General features: G+C 43.2%; 1 protein-coding gene across 4 annotated transcripts in view; it reads left to right on the top strand.

Annotated features, from left to right (window-relative positions):
- Positions 1 to 12264, top strand: part of LOC106612419 (endothelin-converting enzyme 2) — an 82057-nt gene that overhangs the window by 62921 nt on the left and 6872 nt on the right. The gene's annotated exons all lie outside the window — the stretch shown is intronic.

Raw genomic sequence — 12264 nt, 5'->3', positions numbered from 1 at the left:
AACCCATGGGGAGGGGGCCACACTTGGACATTTAGAGAGGGGGCATATTATTGAGGATCTGGTGGCACAAAATCATCAGAGGTCTGACTGCACAGAGATCCTTGGGAATGTGGTCACAACTGGGGATCAGCGTGTGTGTGTGTTTCAGGGGAAGGGGTTGTATCTGATCTCCATCAGCTAGGACTTGACAATGGTTAATCCATTTTTGCCTGTTTTTGCTAAATTATGCATGCCTTCTCATACAGCTGCAACTTTATATGCATTCGTAAATCAAATCCTTTCTTGAGTTCTGGGATGAAACAACTGTTGAGCATCTGAGTGTATGATTGTTTGTGGGGGAAAGGATTTGTGTGTGTGTGTGTGTGTGTGTGTGTGTGTGTGTCCCACAACTGTTACTAGGGAGTAAAGATGTTAGGGACAATATAGGATGAATCACAATACTTGTTTGCTAAAATAATAATTTCTTGCCAAAGTGTAATTTTTGTAATGGCAATCCTGGTAAGAGGTAACAATCCTTTGCATGAACTACCTGCATTATTACGAATATTAATAGTTAATTATGGAAATTAAGATACGCAGGATATTTTTTATATGTATATATGTTTTTTGATAGCTATATATAATGCAAATCCAGGTGAGGGCGATGGAAATGCTTTTGGCGGTTGATCTTCTGCTGTTCTGTGGGTGGCACTGTGTGCTCTTTTCGAGGGATGGGTCCCGGTCTCAAGGCATCCGGGGGGGCGGCGGTGGTCTGCCGGTCACTGGGATGACAACCCAACTTGGAATGGGGAGGGGTTTTAGCGGGTGAATAGTGGAGAACAATTGGAGGTTTAATTAGTAGCAATGCAAATATCATGGTATAGCTATATGGACACTCAATCACTATGGTACTTTTTAATGGTGAGTTTACAAACATATATTATGATAAATAGATTTGAAACTTGTGTCTCAGCTTTTTATTTCTTTCATCATGTTCCCAGTGGGTCAGAAGTGTACATACACGCAATTCGTATTTGGTAGCATTGCCTTTAAACTGTTTAACTTGGGTCAAACGTTTTGGGTAGCCTTCCGGCAAGCTTCCCACAATAAGTTGGGTGAATTTTGGCCCATTCCTCCTGACAGAGCTGATGGAACTGAGTCAGGTTTGTAGGCCTCCTTGCTCACGCATGCTTTTTCAGTTCTGCCCACAAATGTTCTATATGATTGAGGTCAGGGCTTTGTGATGGCCACTCCAATACCTTGACTTTGTTGTCCTTAAGCCATTTTGCCACAACTTTGGAAGTATGCTTGGGGTCATTGTCCATTTGGAAGACCCATTTGCGACCAAGCTTTAACTTCCTGACTGATGTCTTGAGATGTTGCTTCAATATATCCACATAATTTTACTTCCTCATGATGCCATCTATTTTGTGAAGTGCACCAGTCCCTCCTGCAGCACAGCACCCCCACAACATGATGCTGCCACCCCCGTGCTTTACGGTTGGGATGGTGTTCTTCGGCTTGCAAGCCTCCCCCTTTTTCCTCCAAACATAGCAATGGTCATAATGGTCAAAGAGTTATATTTTTGTTTCATCAGACCAGAGAACATTTCTCCAAAAAGTACCCACTTTGTCCCCATGTGCAGTTGCAAACTGTAGTCTGTTTTTTTTTATGGAAGTTTTGGAGCAGTGGCTTCTTCCTTGCTGAGTGGCCTTTCAGGTTATGTGGATATAGGACTCGTTTTATTGTGGATATAGATACTTTTGTACCCGTTTCCTCCAGTATCTTCATAAGGTCCTTTGCTGTTGTTCTGGCGTTGATTTGCACTTTTCGCACCAAAGTACGTTCATCTCTAGGAGACAGAACGTGTCTCCTTCTTGAGCGGTATGACGGCTGCGTGGTCCCATGGTGTTTATACTTGCGTACTATTGTTTGTACACATGAACGTGGTACCTTTCAGGCGTTTGGAAATTGTTCCCAAGGATGAACCAGACTTGTGGAGGTCTAATCTTTTTTTTATTGAGGTCTTGGCTGATTTCTTTTGATTTCCCCATGACGTCAAGCAAAGAGGCACTGAGTTTGAAGGTAGGCCTTGAAATACATCCACATGTACACTTCCAATTGACTCAAATAATGTCAATTAGCCCATCAAAAGCTTCTAAATCCATGACATAATTTTCTGGAATTTTCCAAGCTGTTTAAAGGCACAGTCAACTTAGTGTATGTAAACTTCTGACCCACTGGAATTGTGATACAGTGAATTATAAGTCAAATAATCTGTCTGTAAACAATTGTTGGAAAGATTACTTGTGTCATGCACCAAGTAGATGTCCTAACCGACTTGCCAGAACTATAGTTTGATAAGAAGACATTTGTGGAGTGGTTGAAAAACGAGTTTTAATGACTCCAACCTAAGTGTATGTAAACTTACGACTTCAACTGTAAATGGAGGCTTAAATATCCAGACCTAGTGAGGTATACATGGCGGAGGCTCAATCAAGCTAGTCGTCTTAATTACTTTCTTATGTCATTCTCTCTGGCACCAAAAGTTTAAAAAGTGTTGATGGGGACAGAATGCGGTTGGACCATCACATAATTGGCATATATATTTCTCTTACAGAGTTTCCACGTGGTCGAGGATATTGGAAATTGAATCAAAGCCTATTGGATGACAACTTGTTTTTAAATACGACAGAAGAATTTATAACTGACTTTTTCTGACATAACATAGGTAACAGCAGATCCCCTAATTGTACGATGGTGACTGGTGTGCGGGATAATGAGCAGCCTGAGGACCTAGAGGCCGGAGAGGGAGCACATATGACTTTAAAAAAATGTTTATTTCACCTTTATTTAACCAGGTAGGCTAGTTGAGAACAAGTTCTCATTTACAACTGCGACCTGGCCAAGTTAAAGCAAAGCAGTGCGACACAAACAACAACAGCGTACAGTCAATAACACAATAGAAAGAAAGAAAGAAAGTCTATATACAGTGTGTGCAAATGGCGTGAGGAGGTAAGGCAATAAATAGGCCATAGTAGCGAAGTAATTACAATTTAGCAAATTAACACTGGAGTGATAGCTTAGCAGATGATGATGTGCAAGTAGAAATACTGGTGTGCAAAAGAGCAGAAAAGTAAATAAAAACAATATGGGGATGAGGTAGGTAGATTGGATGTGCTATGTACAGCTGCAGCGATCGGTTGGCTGCTCAGATAGCTGATGTTTAAAGTTAGTGAGGGAAATATAAGTCTCCAGCTTCAGCGATTTTTGCAATTCGTTCCAGTCATTGGCAGCAGAGAACTGGAAGGAAAGGCGGCCAAAGCAGGTGTTGGCTTTGGGGATGACCAGTGACATATACCTGCTGGAGCGCGTGTTACGGGTGGGTGTTGTTATCGTGACCAGTGAGCTGAGATAAGGTGGAGCTTTACCTAGCATAGACTTACAGATGACCTGGAGCCAGTGGGTCTGGCGACGAATATGTAGCGAGGGCCAGCCGACTAGAGCATACAGATCGCAGTGGTGGGTGGTATAAGGGACTTTGGTGACAAAACGGATGGCACTGTGATAGACTGCATCCAGTTTGCTGAGGAGAGTATTGGAAGCTATTTTGTAAATGACATCGCTGAAGTCAAGGATTGGTAGGATAGTCAGTTTTACAATGGTATGTTTGGTGGCTTTGTTGTGAAATAGGAAGCCGATTCGAGATTTAATTTTGGATTGGAGATGTTTAATATGAGTCTGGAAGGAGAGTTTACAGTCTTACCAGACACCTTGGTATTTGTAGTTGTCCACATATTCTAAGTCAGAACCGTCCAGAGTAGTCATGATGGGCGGGTGCGGGCAGCGAACTGTTGAAAAGCATGCATTTGGTTTTACTAGCGTTTAAAAGCAGTTGGAGGCCACGGAAGGAGTGTTGTATGGCATTGAAGCTCTTTTTGAAATTAGTTAACACAGTGTCCAAAGAAGGGCCAGATGTATACAGAATGGTGTCGTCTGCGTAGAGGTGGAAAAGGGAATTACCCGCAGCAAGAGCGACATCATTGATATATACAGAGAAAAGAGTCAGCCCGAGAATTGAACCCTGTGGTACCCCCAGAGGTCCAGACAATAGGCCCTCCAATTTGAAACACTGAACTCTGTCTGAGAAGTAGTTGGTGAACCAGGCGAGGCAGTCATTTGAGAAACCAAAGCTGTTGAGTCTGCCGATAAGAATGCGGTGATTGACAGAGTCGAAAGCCTTGGCCAGGTCGATGAAGACCGCTGCATAGTACTGTCTTTTATTTGGCGGTTATGAGCGTGGTAGAGTATGGTGTTTGCAACGCCAGCATGGTGTGTGCAACGCCAGGGTTGTGGGTTCGATTCCCACGGGGGGCCAGTACAAAAAAAATGTATGTATTCACTACTGTAAGTCGCTCTGGATAAGAGCGTCTGCTAAATGACTAAAAATGTAAATGTTTAGTACCTTGAGTGTGGCTGCGGTGCACCCGTGACCAGCTCGGAAACCGGATTGCACAGCGGAGAAGGTACGGTGGGATTCAAAATGGTCAGTGATCTGTTTATTAACTTGGCTTTCGAAGACTTTAGAAATGCAGGGCAAGATGGATATAGGTCTATAACAGTTTGGGTCTACAGTGTCCCCCGTTTCGAAGAGGGGGATGACCGCGGCAGCTTTCCAATCTTTAGGGATCTCGGATGATACGAAAGAGAGGTTGAACAGACTGGTAATATGGGTTGCAACAATGGCAGCGGATCATTTTAGACAAAGAGGGTCTAGATTGTCTAGCCCAGCTGATTTGTAGGTTCATGCTCTACAACATTCGCAGAGTACGACCCTGCCTCACACAGGAAGCGGCGCAGGTCCTAATCCAGGCACTTGTCATCTCCCGTCTGGATTACTGCAACTCGCTGTTGGCTGGGCTCCCTGCCTGTGCCATTAAACCCCTACAACTCATCCAGAACGCCGCAGCCCGTCTGGTGTTCAACCTTCCCAAGTTCTCTCACGTCACCCCGCTCCTCCGCTCTCTCCACTGGCTTCCAGTTGAAGCTCGCATCCGCTACGAGACCATGGTGATTGCCTACGGAGCTGTGAAGGGAACGGCACCTCCATACCTTCAGGCTCTGATCAGGCCCTACACCCAAACAAGGGCACTGCGTTCATCCACCACTGGCCTGCTGGCCCCCCTACCTCTGAGGAAGCACAGTTCCCGCTCAGCCCAGTCAAAACTGTTCGCTGCTCTGGCACCCCAATGGTGGAACAAGCTCCCTCACGACGCCAGGACAGCGGAGTCAATCACCACCTTCCGGAGACACCTGAAACCCCACCTCTTTAAGGAATACCTAGGATAGGATAAAGTAATCCTTCTAACCCCCCCCTTAAAATATTTAGATGCACTATTGTAAAGTGGTTGTTCCACTGGATATCATAAGGTGAATGCACCATTTTGTAAGTCGCTCTGGATAAGAGCGTCTGCTAAATGACTTAAATGTAATGTAATGTAAATTTGTACAGGTCCAGGTTTTGCAACTCTTTCAGAACATCTGCTGTCTGGATTTGGGTGAAGGAGAAGCTGGGCAGGCTTGGGCAAGTAGCTGTGGGGGGTGCGGAGCTGTTGGCCGGGGTTGGGGTAGCCTGGAGGAAAGCATGGCCAGCCGTAGAGAAATGCTTATTGAAATTCTCGATTATCGTGGATTTATCGGTGGTCACAGTGTTACCTAGCCTCAGTGCAGTGGGCAGCTGGGAGGAGGTGCTTTTATTCTCCATGGACTTCAGTGTCCCAAAACTTTTTGGAGTTAGAGATACAGGATGCAAATTTCTGTTTGAAAATCTAGCCTTCTTGACTGACTGCATGTATTGGTTCCTGACTTCCCTGAAAACGTGCATATCGCGGGGACTATTCGATGCTAGTGCAGTCTGCCACAGGATGTTTTTGTGCTGGTCGAGGGCAGTCAGGTGTGGAGTGAACAAAGGGCTATATCTGTTCTTAGTTCTACATTTTTTGAAAGGGGCATGCTTATTTAAGATGGTAAGGGAAGTTATTTTTAAAGAACGACCAGGCATCCTCGACTGACCGGATGAGGTCAATATCCTTCCAGGATACCCGGGCCAGGTCGATTAGAAGGTTTTAGGGAGCGTTTGACAATGATGAGGGGTGGTCGTTTGACCGCGGACCCATAGCGGATGCAGGCAAGGATACAGTGATCGCTGAGATCCTGATTGAAAACAGCAGAGGTGTATTTGGAGGGCAAGTTGGTCAGGATAATATCTATGATGGTGCCCATATTAATGGATTTAGGGTTGTACCTGTTGGGTTCCTTGATAATTTGTGTGAGATTGAGGGCATCTATCATAGATTGTAGGACTGCCGGGGTGTTAAGCATATCCCAGTTTAGGTCACCTAACAGTACAAACTCTGAAGATAGATGGGGGGGCAATCAATTCACATATGGTGTCCAGGGCACAGCTGGGAGCTGAGGGGGGGTCTATAACAGGGGACAACAGTGAGAGACTTATTTCTGGAGAGATTAATTTTCAAAATTAGAAGCTCGAACTGTTTGAGCATAGACCTGGAAAGTATGATAGAACTTTGCTGGTTATCACTGGAGTAGATTGCAACTCCTCCCCCTTTGGCAGTTCTATCTTGACGGAAAATGTTGTAGTTGGGTATGAAAATCTCAGAATTTTTGGTGGCCTTCCTAAGCCAGGATTCAGACACAGCAAGGACATCAGGGTTGGCGGAGTGTGCTAAAGCAGTGAGTAAGACAAACTTAGGGAGGAGGCTTCTGATGTCAACATGCATGAATCCAAGGCTTTTTCGGTTACAGAAGTCAACAAATGAGAGTGCCTGGGGACACGCAGGGCCTGGGTTAACCTCCACATCACCCGAGGAACAGAGGAGGAGTAGGATGAGGGTACGGCTAAAGGCTATCAAAACTGGTCGTCTAGTGCATTGGGGACAGAGAATAAAAGGAGCAGATTGCTGGGTAGTGGTAGAATAGATTCAGGGCATAATGTACAGACAGGGGTATGTTGGGGTGAGGGTACAGTGGAGGTCAACCCAGGCACTGAGTGATGATGAGAGAGGTTGCATCTCTGGCCACGCTAGTTATGCTGGGTTAGATCACCCAGCATAACTAGTGGGACAAAGGAGGTATCTGAGGCATGTTGAGTGGGACTAGGGGCTCTGCAGTAAACTAAAACAATGATAACTATCCTAAACAACAGTATACAAGCCATATTGATATTTGAGAGAGACATAAAGCGAGGCATAAAGCAATCACAGGTGTTGATTGGGAGAGCTGGCTAAGACAACGGGTAAAACAACAACAGCTAATCAGCTAAGACAACAACAACAGGTAAAATGGCGATGAATGGACAGAGAGGGTCGGTTAACTATACACAGGGCCTGAGTTTGAGGCTGGGGCCGGCAGATAAACCAAAAAATAAACAACAAGATAACAAATTAAAAATATACTGTGTCTGTAAGATGAACACTACCATTCAAAAGATTGGGGTCACTTAGAATTGTCCTTGTTTTTGAAAGAAAAGCACATTTTTTGTCCTTTAAAATAACATCATATTGATCAGAAATACAGTTGTTAATGTTGTAAATGACTATTGTAGTTGGAAACGGCAGATTTTTAATTGAATATCTAGAGTTGAAGTCAGATGTTTACATACACTTAGGTTGGAGTCATTAAATAGTTTGTCAACCACTCCACACATTTCTTGTTAACAAACTATAGTTTTGGCAAGTCGGTTAGGACATAATTTTTCCAACAATTGTTTACAGACAGATTTCTTCACTGTATCACAATTCCAGTGGGTCAGAAGTTGACATACACTAAGTTGACTGTGCCTTTAAACCGCTTGGAAAATTCCAGAAAATGATTTCATGGTTTTAGATGCTTCTGATAGGCTAATTGACATCATTTGAGTCAATTGGAGGAGTACCTGTGGATGTATTTCAAGTCGTACCTTCAAACTCAGTGCCTCTTGGCTTTACATCATGGGAAAATCAATAGAAATCAGCCAAGACCTCAGAAAAAAATTGTAGACCTCCACAAGTCTGGTTCATCCTTGGGAGCAATTTCCAAACGCCTGAAGGAACCACGTTCATCTGTACAAACAATAGTACGCAAGTATAAACACCATGGGACCACGCAGCCGCCATGCCGCTCAGGAAGGAGACTCCTGTCTCCTAGAGATGAATGTACTTTGGTGTGAGAAGTGCAAATCAATCCCAGAACAGCCGCAAAGGACCTTGGGAAGATAATGGAGGAAACAGGTACAAAAGTATCTATATCCACAGTCAAACGAATCCTATATTGACATAACCTGAAAGGCCACTCAGCAAGGAAGAGGCCACTGCTCCCAAACCGCCATAAGAAAGCCAGACTACCGTTTGCAACTGCACATGGGGACAAAGATCGTACTTTTTGGAGAAATGTTCTCTGGTTTGATGAAACAAAAATTGACCTGTCTGGCCATAATGACCATCCCAACCGTGAAGCACGGGGGTGGCAGCATCATGTTGTGGGGGTGCTTTGCTGCAGGAGGGACTGGTGCAATTCACAAAATTGATGACATCACGAGGGAGTAAAATTATGTGGATATATTGAAGCATCACAAAGCTCTGACCTCAATCCTATAGAAAATTTGTGGGCAGAACTGAAAAAGCGTGTGCGTGCAAGGAGGCCTACAAACCTGACTGTTACATCAGCTCTGTCAGGAGGAGTGGGCCAAAAATTCACCCAACTTATTGTGGTAAGCTTGTGGATGGCTAGCCGACGCGTTTGATCTAAGTTAAACAATTTAAAGGCAATGAATGCTACCAAATACTAATAGTGTATGTAAACTTCTGACCCACTGGGAACGTGATGAAAGAATTAAAAAGCTGAAATAAATCACTCTCTACTATTATTCTGACATTTCACATTCTTAAAATAAAGTGGTGATCTGAATTGACCGAAGACGGGGGATATTTACGAGGATTAAATGTCAGGAATTGTGAAAAACTGAGTTTAAAAGTATTTGGCTAAGGTGTATGTAAACTTCTGACTTCAACTGTACATAGGTGTACAGAAGCCCATTATCAACAACCATCACCCCTGTGTTCCAATGTCACGTTGTGTTAGCTAATCCAAGGTTATCTCTTTAAAAGGTTAATTGATCATCAGAAAACCATTTTGCAATTATGTTAGCACAGCTGAAAACATGTTCTGATTTAAAGAAGCAATAAAACTGGCCTTTAGACTAGTTGAGTATCTGGAGCATCAGCATTTGTGGGTTCAATTACAGGCACAAAGTGGCTAGAAACAAAGAACTTACTTCTGAAACTCGTCAGTCTATTCGTATTCTGAGAAATGAAGGCTATTCCATGCAAGAAACTGTCAAGAAACTGAAAATCTCATATAACGCTGTGCACTCTACCCTTCACAGAACAGCACACACTGGCTCTAACCAGAATAGAAAGAGGAGTGGAAGGCCCCGGTGCACAACTGAACAAGGGGACAAGTACATTAGAATGTCTAGTTTGAGAAACAGACGCCTCACAAGTCCTCAACTGACAGCTTCATTAAATAGTACCTGCAAAACACCAGTCTCAATGTCAACAGTGAAGCTGTGACTCCGGGATGCTGGCCTTCGTGGCAGAGTTCCTCTGTCCAGTGTCTGTGTTCTTTTGCCCATCTTAATCTTTTCTTTTTATTGGCCAGTCTTAGATGTGGCTTTTTCTTTGCAACTCTACCTAGAAGGCCAGCATCCCGGAGTTGCCTCTTCACTGTTGCCGTTGAGACTGGTCTTTTGCGGTGTTCTCCTTGGTTAAATAGCCCTTACACAGCCTGGAGAATGCTGTGGTAGCCATGCTGGTTAAGTGTGCCTTGAATTCTAAATAAATCAGATAGTGTCACCAGCGAAGCACCCCCAGACCATCACACCTCCTCCTCCATGCTTCACGGAACCACAAGTGCGGAGATCATTGGTTCACCTACTCTGCGTCTCACAAAGACTCAACAAGCACAACACTTACACAAATTACTGATGATTGTCTGAGAGAAATTGATGATAAAATGATTGTGGGGGCTGTCTTGTTAGACTTCAGTGCAGCTTTTGACATTATCAATCATAGTCTGCTGCTGGAAAAAAGTATGTGTTATTGCTTTACACTCCCTGCTGTAATGTGGATGAAGAGTTACTTGTTTAACAGATCACAGAGGGTGTTCTTTAATCGAAGCCTCTCAAACATAATCCAGGTATAATCAGGAATTCCCCAGGGTAGCTGTTTAGCCCCCTTGCTTTTTTCAATCTTTACTAACGACATGCCACTTGCTTTGAGTAAGGCCAGTGTGTCTATGTATGCGGTTGACTCAACACTATACACGTCAGCTACTACAGTGACTGAAGTGACTGCAACACTTAACAAAGAGCTGCAGTTCATTTTGGAATTCGTCGCAAGGAATAAGTTAGTCCTAAATATTTCCAAAACTAATAGCATTGTTTTTGGGACAAATCATTCATTAAACCTCAACCACATATCGTAATGAATAATGTGGAAATTGAGCAAGTTGAGGGGACTAAACTGCTTGGAGTAACCCTGGATTGTAAACTGTCATGGTTAAAACATATTGATACAACAGTAGCTAAGATGGGGAAAAGTCTGTCCATAATAATGCGCTACTCTGCCTTCTTAACAACACTATCAACAAGGCAGGTCCAACAGGCCCTGGTTTTGTCGCACCTAGACTACTGTTCAGTAATGTGGTCAGGTACTACAAGAGGGACTTGGGAAATTTGCAGTTGGCTCAGAATAGGGTAGCACGGCTGGCCCTTAAAAGTACACAGAGAGCTAACATTATTGAGTGGAAGAGAGATTGACTTCATCATTACTTGTTTTTGTAAGAGGTGTTGACAAGCTGAGTGTACCGAACTGTTTTTAAAATACTAGCACACAGGTCGGACACCCATGCATACCCCACAAGACATGCCACCAAAGGTATCTTCACAGTCCCCAAGTCCAGAACAGACTATGGGAGGCGCACGTGTACTACATAGAGCCTTGACTACAGGGATCTCTATTCCACATCAGGTAACTCATGCAAGCAGTAGAATCATATTGAAAAAGCAAGTAAAAATACACACTTATGGAACTCCAAGAGACACACGCAAAGGTGCAGACACATGCATACGCACACATTGTGATATTGTTGTATGGTGGTATAGAACATTTTGTGTTATGGATATGTGGTGGTGTAGGGATGTTATATGATGTACTGTTTTATCTTTAGCTCATTCAGTACAAACATAGTTCACCGTTTTATCTTTTGTTTTATATGTCATGTGGGTGCTTTGGTGTGTTTGAACCCCAATACAAAAAAGACATGGCGGTTGGAACCAAAAATCTCAAATTTGGACTTATCAGACCAAAGAACAGATTTCCACTGGTCTTATGTCCATTGCTCGTGTTCCTTTGCCCAAGCAAGTCTCTTCTTCTTATTGGTGTCCTTTAATAGTGGTTTCTTTGCAGCAATTCGACCATGAAGGCCTGATTCACACAGTCTCCTCTGAACAGTTGACGTTGAGATGTGTCTGTTACTTGAACTCTGAAGCATTTATTTGGGCTGTAATTTCTGAGGCTGGTAACTTGAATGAACTTATCCTCTGCAGCAGAGGTAACTCTAGGTCTTCCTATCCTGTGGCGGTCTTCATGAGAGCCAGTTTCATCATAGTGCTTGATGGTTTCTGCGACTGCACTTAAAGAAACTTTCAAAGTTCTTGAAATTTTTCCCGAATTGACTGACCTTCATGTCTTAAAGTAATGATGGACTGTCGTTTCTCTTTGCTTACTTGAGCTGTTCTTGCCATAATATGGACTTGGCCTTTTACCAAATAGGGATATCTTCTGTATACCACCCCTACCTTGTCACAACACAACTGATTGGCTCAAACGCATTAAGGAGGAAAGAAATTCCACAAATTTAACAAACACAGCTGTTAATTGAAATGCATTCCAGGTGACTACCTCATGAAGCTGGTTGAGAGAATGCCAAGAGTGTGCAAACTGTCATCAATGCAAAGGGTGGCTACTAAAATATATTTTGATTTGTTTAACACTTTGTTGGTTACTACATGATTCCAAATGTGTTATTTCATAGTTTTGATATCTTCACTATTATTCTGCAATGTAGAAAATAGTAAAAAATAACAAAACCATTGAAAGAGTAGGTGTGTCAACTTTTGACTGGTATTGTATATTGCTGTGTCATTTTTTTATTTCTTTATTTAAC

This window comes from Salmo salar, chromosome ssa09 (assembly GCF_905237065.1).
Source record: "Salmo salar chromosome ssa09, Ssal_v3.1, whole genome shotgun sequence".
In the NCBI taxonomy this organism is placed as follows: domain Eukaryota; kingdom Metazoa; phylum Chordata; class Actinopteri; order Salmoniformes; family Salmonidae; genus Salmo; species Salmo salar.
The sequence above is the reverse complement of the archived record's forward strand: the minus strand, read 5'-3'. Positions and strand labels throughout refer to the sequence as shown.